This window comes from Pelophylax lessonae, assembly GCF_965119305.1.
Source record: "Pelophylax lessonae genome assembly, chromosome: 6".
Lineage (NCBI taxonomy): Eukaryota > Metazoa > Chordata > Amphibia > Anura > Ranidae > Pelophylax > Pelophylax lessonae.
The window spans coordinates 280,984,380-281,002,824 of record NC_138773.1 but is presented as its reverse complement, the minus strand read 5'-3'; positions in this window follow the sequence as shown (position 1 = coordinate 281,002,824).

Here is an 18,445-nt window from a genome sequence, read left to right as displayed (position 1 = left end):
AGTCGATCTAATGATTAGCTTCTTATGAACGGGAATTTTGGAAACGTTTCATTTGATCAGCACCTGCAGCCAACGGGCTACTTCTGATCAGTATATTCTGACAGTGGTGGAGTCCTCCGCTGTCAGAATAGAATAGCATATATACAAAAGCCTGTGACATTGATAACACTTAACTGTAGCAAAAATAAACTAGAACTAGATGAGGGTGCGCTTCCCTATGCACCAAAAGGCCACTTAACTAAAACTTAACCTTTATTGTAAATCATAAAAGGTATGTAATTGATCATAACAGGTATACCCAGGAGCGTAACTACAGGGGTTGCAATTGCAACCGGCCCCATGCTCCAGGGGGCCTGTGCAGCTCCTCTGTGCACCTGGATAGGAGGGGCGGCGGGGGCAGCATGTAGAGAAATCACTGTCCTCCTTTTTCCTCCTGTAGCTGCAAGAGGAAAATGGAGGAGATTGGTTCCTCTGTATGTTGCCCCCGCCACTCCTCCTATCCAGTTCACTTGTGTTCTGCTGTCTCTAGGCCCCTGTGTGCTCCCCTGCCCCCCCCCCTCCCTGTGCTGCCCCCCCCCCCACTGTGCTCCCTCCCCTCTCCTGCCGGTTGCTGCAGGGGATGTGTCACAATAGAGAACCAGGAAGGGGTCGGTAAATATGTAATTTACCAGCTCCATTTCTTTTCTGAATGGACAGAGTCATAGTCAGTGACATTGTAAAAAAATAAAATAAAATGATAAAAAATAATACAATTAAAATTCCAAAAAATAAAAACAACTGACTCCAGTGGGTGAACTTCCAGAATCGCAAAGGTCACACTTGCAACAGGGCCCTGGCATTCCACCACCGTAGGGAGGCACCAAGATAGCGGGAAGAGGGCCCACTGCAGAATATGTGAAAGGGTCCTGCTGCGGGACCATAATAAAGGGCCCCGCAAAGAGAGTAAAGGGCCCAAGGATCAGTGGGAAGAGCCCCAGGCTTGAAGCGAAGGGCCCCGGCAAGGGGTCCGGCGGGCCCTTCATGGTTTCTTGCACCGGGGCCCTGAAGGTTCTAGTGACTCCTCTGGGTATATCTACAGGATGAGGTCAATGCCATTATATATGAATCAACGTTCTATCTCTATGTGGTAATAATAACATCTACCAAGTTTAAATGGTGAAACTTCTCTTCATATATTCATATAGACAATATGAGGGTTATAATCTCCTCCTACATTCAATATAAAGGCTCCAGGCTGTTTAGAGGATCTATAAACACACATATATGGTGTAGTGGTTAGCACTTTCACCTAGCAGCAAGAGGGTCACTGGTTCAAATCCCAACCACGACACTACCTGCCTGGAGTTTGCATGTTCTCCCTGCCTGTGTGGGTTTCCTCCCACACTCCAAAGACATGCTGGTAGGTTAATTGGATCCTGTATAAAATTGGCCTTACTATGTATGTATGTATGTATGTATGAATGTGAGTTAGAGACCTTAGATTGTAGGCTCCTTGAGGGCAGGGACTGATGTGAATGTGCAATGTATATGTAAAGCGCTGCGTAAATTGACAGTGCTATATAAGTACCTGAAATAAATAATAATAAATATATAAATGAGGTGAACAGTATACTAGTAAATATTGTCTTACTGAAGATGTGGGCTATCTGTCTTCCAAGCTATAAAATTATCTATCTCTCAGATATATAATACGGGTACACTCATCCATGTGGACACAATTAGCCACTGATGGACGAGCCCATATATCACCATATCCATGAAAAGCTTCTTTTATAATCAAGACTGCATTGACACAAGACATATCTCACAACACAAAAAAGAAAAATGGCGTGGAAGGGAAAAAAACGAGTCAGGACAAAAATTAAACCATGTGAACCTAAATGAAAATAAAGTCAGAAGGTGCTCCCAAAATCAAATCACCCAAACCTAACATGTTTCACTCTTCAAATAAAGCTTTGTCAGAGGTAAAACTTTTTTATGTATATATATATATATATATATATATATATATATATATATATTGTGACAGGAAGTCAGGTAAATCTGTGAGTGGTGTCACAGATGGGAGATACACTTCTGCTTGGTTTAGACAATTCACCAATTACTATAGGGTGTCGGCTGCAAAGGCAGCAGTAAGGTGTAAAGAAGTTGAAAACCATTCAGCTATTCAGAATGAGGAAATTAAGGCCTCTATAATTTGTCCAGAGGAAGTCCTATTGATTGCTGCCTCCTGACGCTGTGTGAGCTGGGGAGAGGAGGACAGTCAGATGTGTGCCTCCCGACGCTGTGTGAGCATGGGAGAAGGATTGCTGCCTCCTGACGCTGTGTGAGTAGAGGAGGACAGTCAGATGTGTGCCTCCCAACGCTGTGTGAGCATGGGAGAGGAATACCTGAGTCCTGAAACGATGTGCGCCGAGGAGGGTAAAAAGTGTGAAGACTACTCAAGGTGAGGTCTTGGATTGTTTCTATGTGAAAAGAAACCAATGGACATTTCCTGTGTGAAGGGAAAATGAATTAAGACTGAAGACTACTCAAGGTGAGGTCTGGGATTGTTTCTATGTGAAAAGAAATAAATGAACTATTTCTATGTGAAGAGAAAAGGGACATGTTCAATGTGAAGAGAAAAGGGACATGTTCAATGGACATTTGTTGTATGAAGAGAAAAAACATGGACTATTGAGTGTCTGCTGTAGGATCAGCAAAGTCTGCCCAACAGTAGGTTGGGGACAGACTTCCTTAGGTAGGTTCCTGTGTGTGAGAAGGTAGCCGCCCACAGTGGCAAGGATTTATTTTGTGTTTATTTTATTTTGGATGTTTTTGACACTTGCACTTGTGTGAAGAAAATTGCATGAATAAACCAAACTGTAGTTTGCAACCACTTCTCGGCTATCTCCCTGTGTAACGACCCCCCCAAAGGGGTCATCCACACCCGCCACCGAGCTAATCCCCTCACAATATATATATGCGACATATATGCGATGACAGACATTGCATGTGATTCACAACGCACTGCTCTGCAAATCACATGCGCTGTCTGTACGATGGGGGTTTAGCCATACAGATTGTACGGCTGAATTCACACCCCATTCGGACACAACTCGCACAGGACCCTTTTTTGGGTTCGCACCAGAATCTGATCGCATGGGTGTTTACACCTCTGCGATCCGATTTATGTCCGAACTGACAGTTCGCACTGCGATATGCGAACTGATCTGGTAGTGTTGGGTGTTGTCAACTTTGTATTGACACCCCCAGGGATTCGCATATGGCAGTGTGAACTGCCTGCGAGTTGAACGCGATGCGGGAACCCGCAGTGGATTCGCAGGGTTCCCGCATCGCATATGTGTGAACCGGGACTTAAACTTGGTAGATGTTAATATTACCACATAGAGAATAGAGATAGAATGTTGATTCATAAATAATGGCATTGACCTCATCCTATAGGTATACCTGTTGTGATCAATTGGCCTTTTGGTGCGTAGAGAAGCCCACCCTCGTCTAGTTCCAGAATACAATAGCGCAGTTGCGAGGATTCCTCTATCCACCTTGTTTATGTGGATGGGGGAATCTATTAATTATTTTTCAATTAGACTACTAGCTGATGGGAAAAAATCCATGTATGGCCAGCTTTACTCCTCCTGTCCAATATTCTCTGGAGTTGGTTACAGGGTGTAACAAGACAAGGAGTGGAATGGGTTGCCAGAAGTGGGTCCAGACGCAGCTAGTGACCTGAAGACAGTTAGAATACTGCTGAGATGCTCTGACTCAATGTAGTGCAGGAAGCTAGTATGCAGACAGGGCACATGAACCTACTGGTGCAGGAAGCAGAGAGGTGGTCAGGATGAGCAGAAATAAGGAATAGTGTCAGGGATCTCATGCAGCAAGTGCTCATTTCCATTCAGCAGGTTCTCATTCTTTTGTGCATGTGCAGAGTCACGAGCATAGAACCCATATTGCAAGGACTAGAATGCACACGCAAATGTGCATTGGGGCATACATGTGGGCACGTGTGTGTACATGTAGGCTTGCACACGCATCCACAGATTCTGGCGTTCTGCAGCCTATTTAAACTGAGAGTCTGCCTGGCTTCAGTGCTGGATTGTCTTCAGCTCTGGTTCTTGTGTTCCTGATTCTAATCCATGTCTCCTAACCTTGTTCCTGACCTGGCTATGTCTGACACCTCTCTTGGATCATCCCCTGCCTCTTATATCTGCTGCTCATTATGTTACCGACCTTGGCTTGGATTTATGACTCCTGATTTGGTACCCCACTGCCAGCACGTTACCGACTTCTTCCTGTTCCTGACCTTGAGCCTGATCCTGATTCTGTACCTGTCTGCTAGCTCCCGCTGAATAAGGCTTGGGACCAGACTCCACACCACCATTGGAAGAACGCCTGTATCTCCAAGCTACATCTTAGTACTACAGCTTTTTGGCACTTGCACACTTTCATTGCCCTAGCAGTCCATGTCTCCACTACCAGGGGGGCTTGGACGGGAATTGTGCAAGAGGCAACCCTCATCAACTCGGATTCCACAGTCAGGTACATTGACAAACAGCCAGACAGCAGAGGTACTAATTCATAAAACAGTAGCACAGGCAAAGGTCAGTTTCAGATGGGCAGCAACAGGCAGAAAGCAAAGTCAGGGCGTAAACCAAGGTAAGCTGCGGAGGATCTGGATTATAGCAAAGTAAGGAGGCAAGCCAGGTCAAACACAGAGTAATAGTACAAAGGAGAAAATGGAGTATGTATCAATTATAAGTTATATATATTATATCAGTTTTTAATAAATTTCTAGTTGTTCCTTTGAGAATATAAAGCAATGCTAAACCACTTGCCGACTGCCCGCCGCAGTTGTACGGCGGCAGTCTGGCGCTCCCAGACAAAGTGCTGTACATGTACAGCGCTAGCCTGGGACGAGCTAGGGGGCGATCGCGCACCACCGGAGGCACACTCCCGCCCCCGCTCGTTGGCTGGGGAGTCAGTGCGTGTGCCTGGCAGCTCCGATGGCCGCCGACCACTCGCGATCTCCCTCTGCAGTGAGAGAAGGACAGACGGCTGATGTTAAAACAGCTATCTATCGTTCTCACCAAAGTAATCACAGAGGCTATGCGATCCTGCTATGTAGGATCGCATGTCTCTGTGATTACATCACAAGCCACGCCCCTCCACAGTTAGAATCATGCCCCTAGGGACACACTTAACCCCTTGAGCACCAGTAAAGTTAACCCCTTCCCTGCCAGTGTAATTTTTACAGTAACAGTGCAAATTTATAGCACTGATTACTATAGTAATGTCACTGGTACCCCCAAAAGTGTCAAAAATGTCAGTCAGGGGTCTGATCTGTCCGCCGCAATGTCGCAGTCCTGCAAAAAAAAAAATCGAAGATCGCCGCCATTATTAGTTAAAAAAAAAAACAATAAAAATGACATAAATCTTTCCCGTAGTTAGTAAACGCAATAAGTTTTACTCAAACCAATCAAAATACGCTTATTGCGATTTTGTTTACCAAAAATATGTAGCAGAAAACAAATTGGCCTCAAATGTTAAAACATTTTGATTTTTAAATTTTTTTTGAGAATTTCATATAAAAAAATGTGAAAAATATTGTTATTTTTTTTTAGTACAGAGGCGAAACGACCGCGCAATTGTCCGTTAAAGTCACGCAGTGCTGAATCGCAAAACAGGGCCTGGTCTTTGAGCAGCTAAATCTTCTGGAGCTAAAGTGGTTAATGATTAATATTTATATTAAATATTTTATTTCATATATATATATATATATATATATATATAGATACAGTGGGAATTGAAAGTTTGGGCATCCCAGGTAAAAATTTGTATTAACCACTTGCCGTCTGAGTACGGTAATACTACTGCGGCAAAGTGGTTCGTTATCGTCTGACGACGTAGTATTAACGTCGTCAGACACTCCCCCTTCTGGGCGGCGCTTGCGCGCCGCCGGAGGCTCGCTCCCGCTGTTTTCATTCACAGCGGGAGTCGGGCCAGGGGAGGAGCAGCGGCGATCGCCGCTGCTCTGCCCCGATCGCCGGGGATCTAGTGTGGAGATCCGCCCGCCTGTGTAAACACAAGTGGGCGGATCTCCATAGTGACAGGGAGTGACAGATCGGACTGTTCAGCATAGCTGGACATCCGATCTGTCCATGACTCACACAGTCACCTCCCCCCCTACACATCAGTAAGCACCAGGCATACATTAACCCCTCCCTCTCCAATAAAATTAACCCCTTCCCTGCCAGTGTCATTTTTACAGTAACAGTGCACATATATAGCACTGATTACTGCAGTAATATCACTGGTACCCCCAAAAGTGTAAAAAATGTCAGTCAAGGGTCCGATCTGTCCGCCGCAATGTCGCAGTCCCACAAAATAAATCGCAGATCGCCGCCATTACGCGTTAAAAAAAAAAAAAACACCAAAAATGACAGAAATCTTTCCCTTTGTTAGTAAACGCAATAACTTTTGCGCAAACCAATCAAAATACGCTTATTGCGATTTTTTTTTTACCAAACATAGGTAGCAGAAAACAAATTGGCCAAAAATTTTTTAAAAAATTGGTTTTTACATCTTTTTTGGGGGGAATTTCATATAAAAAAAGTTAAAAATATTGTTATTTTTTCAAAATAAACGCTCTTTTTTTGTTTATAGCGCAAAAAGTAAAAATCGCACAGGTGATCAAATACCACCAAAAGAAAGCTCTGTTTGTGGGGAAAAAAAGGACGTAAATTTTGTTTGGGTACGGCGTCGCACGACCGCGCAATTGTCAGTTGAAGTCGCACAGCGCCGAATCGCAAAAAGTGGCCTGGACGGAAGACAGCAAAATCCTCCGGTGGTAAAGTGGTTAATGTGCATAAAGAAGCCAAGGAAAGATGGAAAAATCTCCAGAAGGCATCACATTACAGATTAGACATTCTTATAATGTGTCAACAAAAGTTAGATTTTATTTCCATCATTTACACTTTCAAAATAACAGTTAATATCTTGTACTGCCCCCTTTGGCAAATATCACAGCTTGTAAACGCTTTTTGTAGCCAGCCAAGAGTCTTTCAATTCTTGTTTGAGGTATCTTTGCCCATTCTTCCTTACAAAAGTCTTCCAGTTCTTTGAGATTTCTGGGCTGTCTGTCACGCACTGCTCTTTTAAGGTCTATCCATAGATTTTCAATTATGTTGAGGTCAGGAGATTGTGAAGGCCATGGGAAAACCTTCAGTTTATGCCTCTTGATGTAATCCCCCATGGATTTTGAGGTGTGTTTAGGATCATTATCCATTTGTAGAAGCCATCCTCTCTTTAACTTCAGCTTTTTCACAGATGGCATCAAGTTACCATCCAAAATTTGCTGAAATTTTATTGAATCCATTTTTCCTTCTACTTGTGAGATGTTCCCTGTTCCACTGGCTGCAATACAACCCCAAAGCATGATTGAACCACCCCCATGCTTAACAGTTGGACAGAGGTTCTTTTCATTAAATTCTTTGCCCCTTCTTCTCCAAATGTACCTTTGCTCATTCCGGCCAAAAAGTTCAATTTTAACCTCATCGGTCCACAGAACTTGTTTCCAAAATGCATCAGGCTTGTCTATATGTTCATTTGCAAAGTTCAAACGCGGATTTTTGTGGTGAGGACGTAAAAGAGATTTTCTTCTGATGACTCTTCCATGAAGACCATATTTGTACAAGTATCTCTTTATAGTGGAATAGTGTACCACATCTCCAGTGTCTGCCAGATCTTTCTGGAGGGATCGTGCAGTCAAACGTGGGTTCGTTTTTCTCACAATCCTACGAGCTGTTCTGTCTGATAATTTTCTTGGTCTTCCAGATCTTGCTTTAACTTCCAATGTTCCTGATGACTGCCATTTCTTAATTACATTCTGAACAGAGGATATTGACATCTGAAAATGCTTTGCTATCTTCTTATAGCCTTCTCCATCTTTGTGAGCGTCAACTATTTTGAGTTTCAGTTTTCTAGACAACTGCTTAGAAGATCCCATGGTGCTGATTGTTGGGGCAAGGTCAGATGAGTCTGGGCATTTAAAACCTTTGAGATTGATATCACCTGGTCTTCCCAGATGATGATTGAGAACAATCCATGACACTGGCAGGTCTCAGCGTTGCAAAGGGGGCAGTGCATGCTATAAATTCTACAGGGTGCCCAAACTTTTGCAGACACCATTTTTTTGTATTCTGTAATTTTGAAAGTGTCAGTGATGGAAATAAAATCGAACTTTTGTTTACATATTATAAGAATGCCTAATCTGTAATTTGATGCCTTTTGGAGATTTTTCCATCTTTCCTTGGCTTCTTTATGCACATTAATACAATTTTTTACCTGGGGTGCCCAAACTTTCGATCCCCACTGTATATATATATATATATATATATATATATACACACATATATATATATATATATATATATATATATATATATATATGTATATATATATACACATATATATTTATTATGCCTCTTTGCTGTTGGGGCTGAGCATTGAGAAGCTTTGCATTTTGAATTTGCATTACCATTCAATTTCTCTAATCCATAGCTGGTAATAAAATAATCAGGCGGCTTCCCTTTTTCTCTCTTTGCCCTTTAAAGTTTACACAGAAAAGTAAACTGCCTTATGCACATCTGAATGTCTTATGTATTGTTGTACCACATGTAGAAATAGGGATGCAGCTCCCAAGTCAACAGTCTAATGGTCAGATAGAGCACAGACAAAAGTAATCCTAAACAATCTTGAACAAGCACTGACAGTACCAGAGGTAACTGGCTGGTGATTAGGATAAACACAGACAAGCTGAGAGAAAACACAGTTCAAACAATCACAGGAATAGTTTAGGGCATGAACAGACAGATGTTTTTTTTTCAGACAAGCCTCTCTCCAGATTATGAGCAGACAAACTAACATGTTGATCAGGCACAGGCTCAATGTCCAGCAGTCCACTTAAACTTTTCTGATTAGGGCAGGTGTGCACTGAGTGTACAAAAATTGTTTTACTTGTCAAAAGATTGTGTAATTTGGTTTCACAAAAAAAAGTGTTTTTTTAAATGTTTTTTTCCAGAACAATTCATAAGGAAACATAGTTATGGCACAGAAAACAACACGGTACACAGAGGTGCGATCGTTGGAGGGATTTACCAGAACACTGTATAGGTAAAACATACACAGGAGCTTAGTAACACAAACCGTAAAACAATGAGAGCTGCATAGTTTGGGTGAAAGGTGGATGTATAATGGGTCCAGTAAGAGGTGCTCCGTGTTACTGGTTGTGGGTGTCTCTACAAAGAGGGTTAGAAGGGAGGGTGCCGAATAATTCATAGGAGTAGCACTAAGGAGAGAAAAATGAAAAATGGAGGAAATGAGAGGAAGAAGAAAAAGGAAGAAATCATTGGAAAATGAAAATATGTGAGAGACAAAAATGAAGGATGTGGTGGGAGGGGGGGTTGTTTGCCTGGGATGAGCAAAGAGAGGGAGAGGTAGTCCCACGTGGGCCAGCGGCCTGGAAGCAAAAGCGTCAATGAGTGGCATCAAACTGATAAGAGAGTTTGGTCAATATTCAGGTTGGCATTTTAGGATATCCAGGGGTCCCAGACCTTCAAAAGTTAGCATTGAGAGTCTTTGAGTATGGAGGTGAGCTTCTCATGGACCCCATTAGCCTTTGCTGAACTTCAGCCAAATTGAGAAATGGTTGTCTCCAGGCTTTGGACAGGGTTTCCCGAGCTGCCAGGAACACAACCCCGACCCATTTCCTCTGGGTAGTAGAGAGGGTTAGATTCGAGTTATGCAGCAGAGCTTTCCAGGGGTTGCAGACTAGAGTAATGTCCAAGACCGACCTGATCGTGGTATATACGTGTGTCCAAAATCAGGTCGCTTTAGGGCAGTGTTCCCTACAGCCACAAAAGCATATTGGAAAAGCAGAGGGGACAAATTTTAAAATGCAATCCGGGGTCATGTACCAGTGTGATAGCACTTTGTAGGCATTTTCTTGGGATAGAATGTCGCATGAGCATTTGGTGATGGAGAGCCAAATCTTGTTCTATTCCTTGTTATCTGGAGGGGCGGCGAGATCTTTTTCCCATTTTTCAACATAGGGCAGTGAGATTGTGTAATTTTGTTCTGCAAGTCTTATTATCTAGGTACCTACCAGACAGCATAGCCAGGTCAGGTCTTGCTTTTCAAGTATAACTTGGTCACCATCTTGGCCCGATGCTTGTACTATTAAGTAGCATTACCACACTAATAGGTAAGTAATTATGCTGTATTCTTCCATACACATGCTACCATAATTAGATTGACAGCACTGTGTAATGCAGTATAGCCTCACAGTGCTGCCCTGCCTCTAACTTTCATAGTCTAGAAGAGTGATAGCAGAAAAAAGACCAAGTGGTCCATTGAGCTGGCCCTTTTTTTTATATATGTACATATATATATATATATATATATATATATATATATATATATACACCTTATTTCATTATTATTTTTTTGTCCGAGTATACAGTATGTCTATGTTTCTCCCAGGCATATTTTAATCCACTTACTGTTGGCTCGAAGATAGTGTTGTCCAAAGAACTACATAAGGCTAACATAAAGAAGGAAGGCAGGCACATATAGTAGCTGTATTTATTAATTTCTTTAACAACTGTTGTAATAATTACATACAGTGTTAAATAGCCATGAATTTACCTTTTAACATTTTCATTGTCCTGTTCTTTTTATGTCAAAATGCCAGATGGATATTGATTGGTAGGGGAAATCATTTTGTTCACAAAAGATAGGGTGATTATTGAAAGATTAGGTCTATAATGATGAGAACCTTCACGCTGCGTATAGACACATCCAGTACTGCGCACATGGCAGATTTCCAAAAGTTAAAACCCTTTTTTGTTTTTGGAGATTGTTAATTAAATTTTACTAGTCTACAGTGAGTATTCCTAAATAAGAGCCCCGACGAGCTGTCATCATTAGAATGCGGGGGCGACAGGACAGTATGCGTGTACGTACATAAAGACTCTAATTATATGGAATCACCACAGGCAAGTTAACAGCTGTCAGGAAATCTTTTTAGCCAAGTGTCAAAAAACTTGACACGTTTCTGGGAGATCAGATGACAAAACAAAAACTGTGACAGGTGACCCTCAATTTACCCAAATCATGTACAATTACAGATAATCACTTCACACAATGTGGATCGTTTATATAGAATATTACAGTTATGTTAACACAACAAGTAAGGCAAGCAGATTTGTGATTGAATTTCACATATTACAGAATTATTTTACAACTGTAAATTTGGTAACTTGGCTACATAAGCAAACGGTGTTTAGGTGGTCAGCATATTTTTCCCTTGCATTGCTGAGGTCGTGGTTAAGTTCCCACCATGGACACTATCCATATAGAGTTTGTAAGTTCTTCCTGTGTTTCAATGTCTAGAGCAGTCTTTCTCAACCTTTTTATCCCAGAGGAACTCCTAAAATAACTTTCAGGTCTTGGGGCACCCTTACTAAATCCAATCTATTGGAGGTCAAATGGAAAAATGCTCCCTACATTGATGGTCAGGAGGAAGATTGCAACTCTGCCAGTGGTGGTCAGAATGTCACCCTTAAAGATAGTTGCTGCCTCTGCCTAGTGGTGTTGGCCCTGGAACTATGTGGGCACCATCAAATAGGAAGTCAATCAGCTACAGCTCAAGGAACCCCTAGGGAACCTCTTGGATGAACCCTAGAATCTTGGTTTAGAATGGCTGGTCTAGTGTGTATGAGTGTTGTAGGAACATTCGATTGTAACCTCAAGGAGACTGAAGGTTATGGTTCAAAGTTCTCTGTAAACCTTTTGAGTAAAAGTATCAGAGCTATATGAATGAATAAATAAATGAATGGCTATTAATAAAACAATCTCATTAGATAATTAATCAAGTTTGAATATGGACTCCAGTCTCATTGGTTGGCTTCTCTTACCAACTGCTATGACAGCTATGTTACTAATGTGTTCTGTTCTGATGTAGAGGTCAGAAAGAGGAACCACTGAGCCATAGGAGGGACCAGGAGAATGATACTCTCAGAAATGCTGAAATTACTTCTTACCAGTGGACAGGCATTTTGGCACAAAGCTCAGTGATACAGGATGTGATGGGAAACAGTGCTTTAAGTGGCCCAAAAGAGGTGCTGGTACTCTATTATAGCCTATAAATTTTGTCACCCCCCCACCCCACATCAGGGTCCCCACAGAGCACCCCCTCTGGCCTGGGCTGGGACTCCTGAGCAGGGGGACTCACTGGTGGTGACTGGTCTGGCTCTTGAGTGGGAAATATTCTTGGGGGAGGGGGGGGCAATTGAGGGCGCAGATGTCCAAAATGAGCGTACTGGTACGCTAAGGCGCATGGAGAGGTGGCGGTATGCTCAAGAACCATATTTGGAAGTGGCGGTACTGAGTACCAGTGCATACCGGCCCACTTAAAGCACTGATGGGAAATCTTTCCAGACAGCAGCAAAACACTGTTTTTAGTAGAATGGGAAGGGTTAGAACCACTGTCATATTTTAAATATTGTCCTATTGGCCTCTATTTCTTGTGCTGTGTCACACGGATACGAGTGAGTCACAGATAGCATTAAACACCTGACAGAGGTTTCCCCAACTGTGCCTGCACATTTAAAGTTTTCTAAAGGTCAACATTTGTAAATTCCTAGACAAGCCGTCCCAGGCCACTGTCGGGACTATATATGTTTACCCTACACTTAAATGTTTGGGTATTTCTGGACCTACTACAGCCAATATGGATAGAGACAAGTAAAATATGCGGTAGCTAGCTGGGCCTTCAGTTCAGCTGTGGATTGTTGTCCCTTGTGTGTTTAAGAGCCGGTCCACACTAGCGCGACTTGTCAGGTGACTTGTCAGCCTGACAAGTCGCGCTCCCTCGCATAGACTTCCATTATGTGAAGTCCATGCAAGTCGCTCCGAAGTCGTGGTGCATGGGAATGCACAAGTCGCCCCCGAAGTAGTACAGAGTCGTGTCTCCCCAGTGTGAACCGACTCTAAAAGTAAATCTAAATTTATTCACTATAATCTCATATCAACATGTTGATGTCATATCAAACGTTGTTTTTTTAATTACATCTGCAGCTTTCAATAAAAGAATACCAGGTGATACTACCACAAATATCTTCCCTTAGGCACTTTCTGTTATAGGGTAACAACTGTCTCCCAGCTGTGATCCTACATTGTCATTCTGCCTTAAGCACCCTATGTTGAGACTAAGAGAGGCCATACTAATGTTGTATAGTGGCCAACCTGCATGTGGGCTACATGGGGGAGCACCCTCTTAGACTCATTGGGTACCATGAAAACGGGATACTCCTCTTGTCACTATTACATGACAAACCTCAGGAGGCCCCTGGACTGGACTAACTAGTACCACCAGAAGTCCTGTCCCATACCTTCCTCTGGCTTTATAGCAATGTTTCCAATAGCAGCTTCACCCAGCCATCTAGAGGTTAGGAGAAGAAAGTATTCAACCAACCTAAAGCCTTTAACTGTTTACTAAACCAGTTAATTTATATTTTTATTTCCTTTAAATTTGAAAATGTGAGCAGTCCCAAAAATCCTACACCTCTCCCACAGAGAAATGTCCAAAGTCTGAGCCTTGAAGACTGCATATTTGCCACAGCCTAGTTCTTGCAATGTTTCCCATGATGACCAAAACCTGGACACTGCCCATACTGACCGGACTCCTGCCAGACTATTTATACTGAGCCCTCTTTCCCAAGATGCTCCATGCAGGCAGGGGTAGAGACTGGCACTACCTCACTTGCTATGGTAACACCCCACTCCTCATTCTGTGGACCGCTATCGCCTACTCAAGCAACTACATTGCATGCTCTAACTACAAGGGTTTCTGGTCCTAAATATGGTGACACCTAGTGGCCTGTGCAGGTATGCTCCACTATTGTCACTATCAGAAATCCCGTTCAGAGAAACCTTGTGTAGGCAATCCTGGAGCGAGTGACTGTAGACCAACCATTTTCAACAGGGTGCCTTGAGGCTTCTTCAGGGGCGCCTTGGCAAAATGCCAAAAAATTGCCCAAAAATGTATATATGCCAGCAGGTGGCTCAAACTTGCCTTTTAGTTACACAAAGCCACATATTTTTATTGTGCACCATTATAACCTTCCAGCCACTGACGTCCTAAAAACCAGTGATATCATCAGTGTTGCTAAAAAGGGGGTTGATCGCCTGCACAGCATCCTCGTTTGACCCTCCCCTGCCCCTCTCCGTCAACACTGGGGTTCCATTAGCTGAGTGATGGAGAGAAACTGAAGGATAGGTGAAACACTACTAGTCGGCATTAGTGTGCAAAAGTGTTTTTGCTTTGGAAGAAAAAATCACCTCTAACTTTGATGTCCTACGTGTGTTGATGTTGCCGCATTGTGTACAATTATTAGAATAGTTTTTACATTTTCGAATGGGGTGCCTTGAGATCCATAATTCTAAAAAAGGGTACCTTGACTGAACAAAAGGTTGAGAAACACTGATGAAGCAAGTGGAAAAAAAAGGCTGAAGGATATCAGCAGCACTGAGATGCAAAAAAGAGTAAAAATGTTGAAAAAGTATTTATGGAAAAAAAGAAAATGATTTTTTTATGATACACGGTAGTTTAGCATGTCATCCACTTAGGGTTTATATCTACTTTAATTTTTCATTGTTGCCTATGACAGAGGAAGAACTGTTTAATATTTCTGCCTTGCAGTATTTCTAGAATTTCTTTTTTTTCTGAGCTGAGACATATTAGCAAATAGCAAATCAAGCACAGACTTTTGAAAGGGCCTCTGCGCACACCCAGTACTCATAAGGTATGTATTAAGTTGCAATGTTAGATACCCGTCACAGAAAAGACAGGGGCAATGTAAATTCTGGGAGGCATCATGCTCTCATTAACAGAACGTGGCCATGCTCATTAGAAACACATTTATAAAATGAGCGGTAGGCTTTAGCTTTTGAAAGTGTTCCTGACACTGATTAATTAGTGCCCCAGATAACTCACTGATTGTGGAACCTGAGTCTAATTCCTCCTGCTTCTCATTTCTGTCCAGGGAGGATAATCAGCACCAGGTGACTTCTGGGACTGATTGATGATACATGCCTATAGTAAGAATTCTGTGAGGCAATCAATGTTATATGCTAATATTTTATATATATATATATATATATATATATATATATATATATATATATATATATATATACACATATATATCAGCAAAAGAGAGCAGTGCCAGTGTTTATATACCCTCTCATTACCAGGCATTTTGACTGGCAATTACTCAGTCATGCAGCACTGTACCGAAATAAATTTGATACAATTTTTTGGTTTTCTTTTAGTGGTATTTAATAACTGCATTTATTTTTTGCTTTTACGTAATGTAAAGGGAAAAGAGACCAAAATTTATAAAAAAAAGATTTCCCTTATTTTGTGTTATAATCATATCAAACTATAAAAATGCAAGATATTACAACAACTTCCAAAATGATTTTTATTTTTTTATGTAAAGAAGACACCCCAAGGTGATCTCATTTGCAGCTCTACCTCCGTAGGAGCCGCTAATTAGGATGGGATTTCTGTTCATTACTTCATTACTGTAAGTTTTTCAGGCGGACCTGATCGGATGCTCCATGCATCCCTATGGGGCAGCGGATGTCAGTGGTCTCCGCTGACACCCGCTGCAATCTGATTCCGATCCTGTCCGTGAAATCCGGACGGATGGAACCCCTTTTTTCTATCCGTATGGCGGATCGGATCAGACGGGATCAGATGAGAACGGACAGGTGGTCTGTTCTCATCCGATCTCCCCATAGAGAACAGCAGGCATCTGACAGCTCCGTCTCTGCACACAGAGCGGAGATAGAGCTGTCATCCGCCTGCTCAGGATCAGCGGATCGATCCCCCTCTGAGCAGAACGGACTCCGTTCCGTGTGAACGGACCCTAACACACCAGGTTGAGTGTAGAAACATACAACATCACAGGAAATCACTGAAGGTAATACTTAATAATTAACAGTAAGGACTAAGCATAAGCTTTCATTTGTTGTCCAGATCAGCATAAATAGCAAAAACAGTAGCAAGGCCACTTCACATGCAACAGTGAGCAGTAGTGAAGTTTAATCTGCTAAGCGCTGGAACTATACTGCCAGATCGTATTTATGGCGGCAAAGAGTGTTGGTGCACTTAACGATAGTCGCAGTTAACCTGCATGCAGTATAGGTACGGTATAGTCTCGGCATAGGTGCAAGATAGATGTACAAAACAAAAAGAGAAAAGCCGCGCTAGTCACAAATGTGAGCAAGATGTTGAAATTAAGAGTGTATGAATAATATCCAACAAAATTTAATAACTCAAAAGTGAATAACGATGGCAGCCAGCACAAAAGGAAACCAAATCCACAATGCATATAGAAAGAATAGTGCAGCGCCAGCACCTAATGATGAACAGTATTAATACATAATAAAATGCATTGAAACTAAGTAAAAAATATATACAGCAATCCCCCAGATGAAAGAGTCCTTGTGAGTGATATACATATAGATGATAATGCAGAAAAGGGGGGTTCCCCTATGGTGGGACTTTTCAGGCACTCTAGTGAAAATACAATAGTATAATACAAAATTAATTTTATAGAAAAGATAAGTTCATACATATAAAAGCATGGCAAGCAGTTATGAAAATACAAAAGTTGCAGACAACGTGAGTACTGTAGAAGCAGGGACCCAGCGTGTTTCGAAGTGTAATACTTCTTCCTCAGGGGTACTCTTTAGCTTACAGTGTCTCTATTAACTGCGTTTGTATGACAAATATCTTGCTTGCACAATAATAACAGCAACCGAACTGTGGAGGTGCATGTGATGGGTTCAGATGATGGTATAAATAGTTGTAATAGCCCAATGATTCAGCCAAAGTGTGGGAAGACCACCAGCAAAGCCCATTGGGTAGCTGAAGTCCAAAGAAGGGAGCCCTTGGACTGAGATAAGCAGCTTCAAAGATTCATGAACACAGCTCACAAAGATCAGTTGTCTTTTTATTTAATTATTGGGGAATTTATGCCATTGTTTTTGTTATATTTTGACATGAAAACCGGTTTTAAATGTTAATCTTGCCATGATATGTGCTAGGAGTCTTTACTATGGTGTCCGTACTTATAGTTACATAGTTAGTGAGGTTGAAAAAAGACATCAGTCCATCCAGTTCAACCTATGATGCGTGTGTGTGTTTGCTTTTAACCGTACATTGTATACCCCTGTATGTTGTGGTCTTTAAGGTGTCCATCTAATAGTTTTTTGAAACTATCAATGCTCCCTGCTGATACGACTGCTTGTGGAAGAGAATTCCACATACTAGTGGTTTTCTATTTCCGTTTCCACTGTACGAGACTCCTGTTATTCTCCTGACTTCCGGGTTCTCCTAGCGGTGGAACGCAAGCTCGCCGCATTAGTGTATATCCGGAATGCATGTGATTGGCTGATGTTACGAGATTGATTGCTCTTGCTCTATTTATAGGCATGCTTATGGGTGTTAGTCACGCCTTTGACAGCGTCTATGATGGCGAAACGCGCCAGTCACGTATGCTGCTCGTAAGCACGCTTGTGCCGCGGCCATATTTGTTTATCCATGCTGTTTCTCATTCAAACTACATGTGAGTACCTGTCTTTTTGTTCATAATAAACAATCAGTTGGAACGTATTACACTATCGGATCCCCCTTATTTCTTTGTGAGGTATTTTGGAGGAGTTGGGGATTTTTCTCTAAATCGGAAGGTATATTTTGTTTCCACCTTATGAGATGAGGAGGCTCAGTGACCGGTTATTGCTGACCAGACACAGGATACTTGCCTTATGTTTGATTGACCTTTCATTAATTTGAGGGTCCACCTTGTTTGGTAAGAGTACCCTTGTTGTTTCTCACGGTGGTGGAACATCATTTCTCTGTGGGAGCGGCTTCCTGTCATCACCTCTTCTCATCATTCATTTTTTAACAACTGTATTTATTCCTACCAGTGATTCCTATCATCTATATGTATATCACTCACAAGGACTCTTTCATCTGGGGGGATTGTTGCAAGATAGATGTAGTTCAGACATGGTAAAGGATTGGTAAAGTATGGAAAAGGGTTGGTATAGCTGCAGTCTAGGTTTGGAAAAAGCAAGCATACAGTATGGGTGCGGAAAGGATTAGGTACATTTGCTCTGAGTGCCTTAGTCCCTACTAGCAGTAACAGCTATGGGCGAATGACCCTCTCCCCAGTGCTCGGGAGGGTTTAAAAGGGTTAAAAAACAATTCCACCTTACAAATCAATCCAATTACAATCCATCCATTGGCTGCCACTCACCTAACTAATTACATTCACAATTCTAACAATAACTTACAAAGCCATCCACA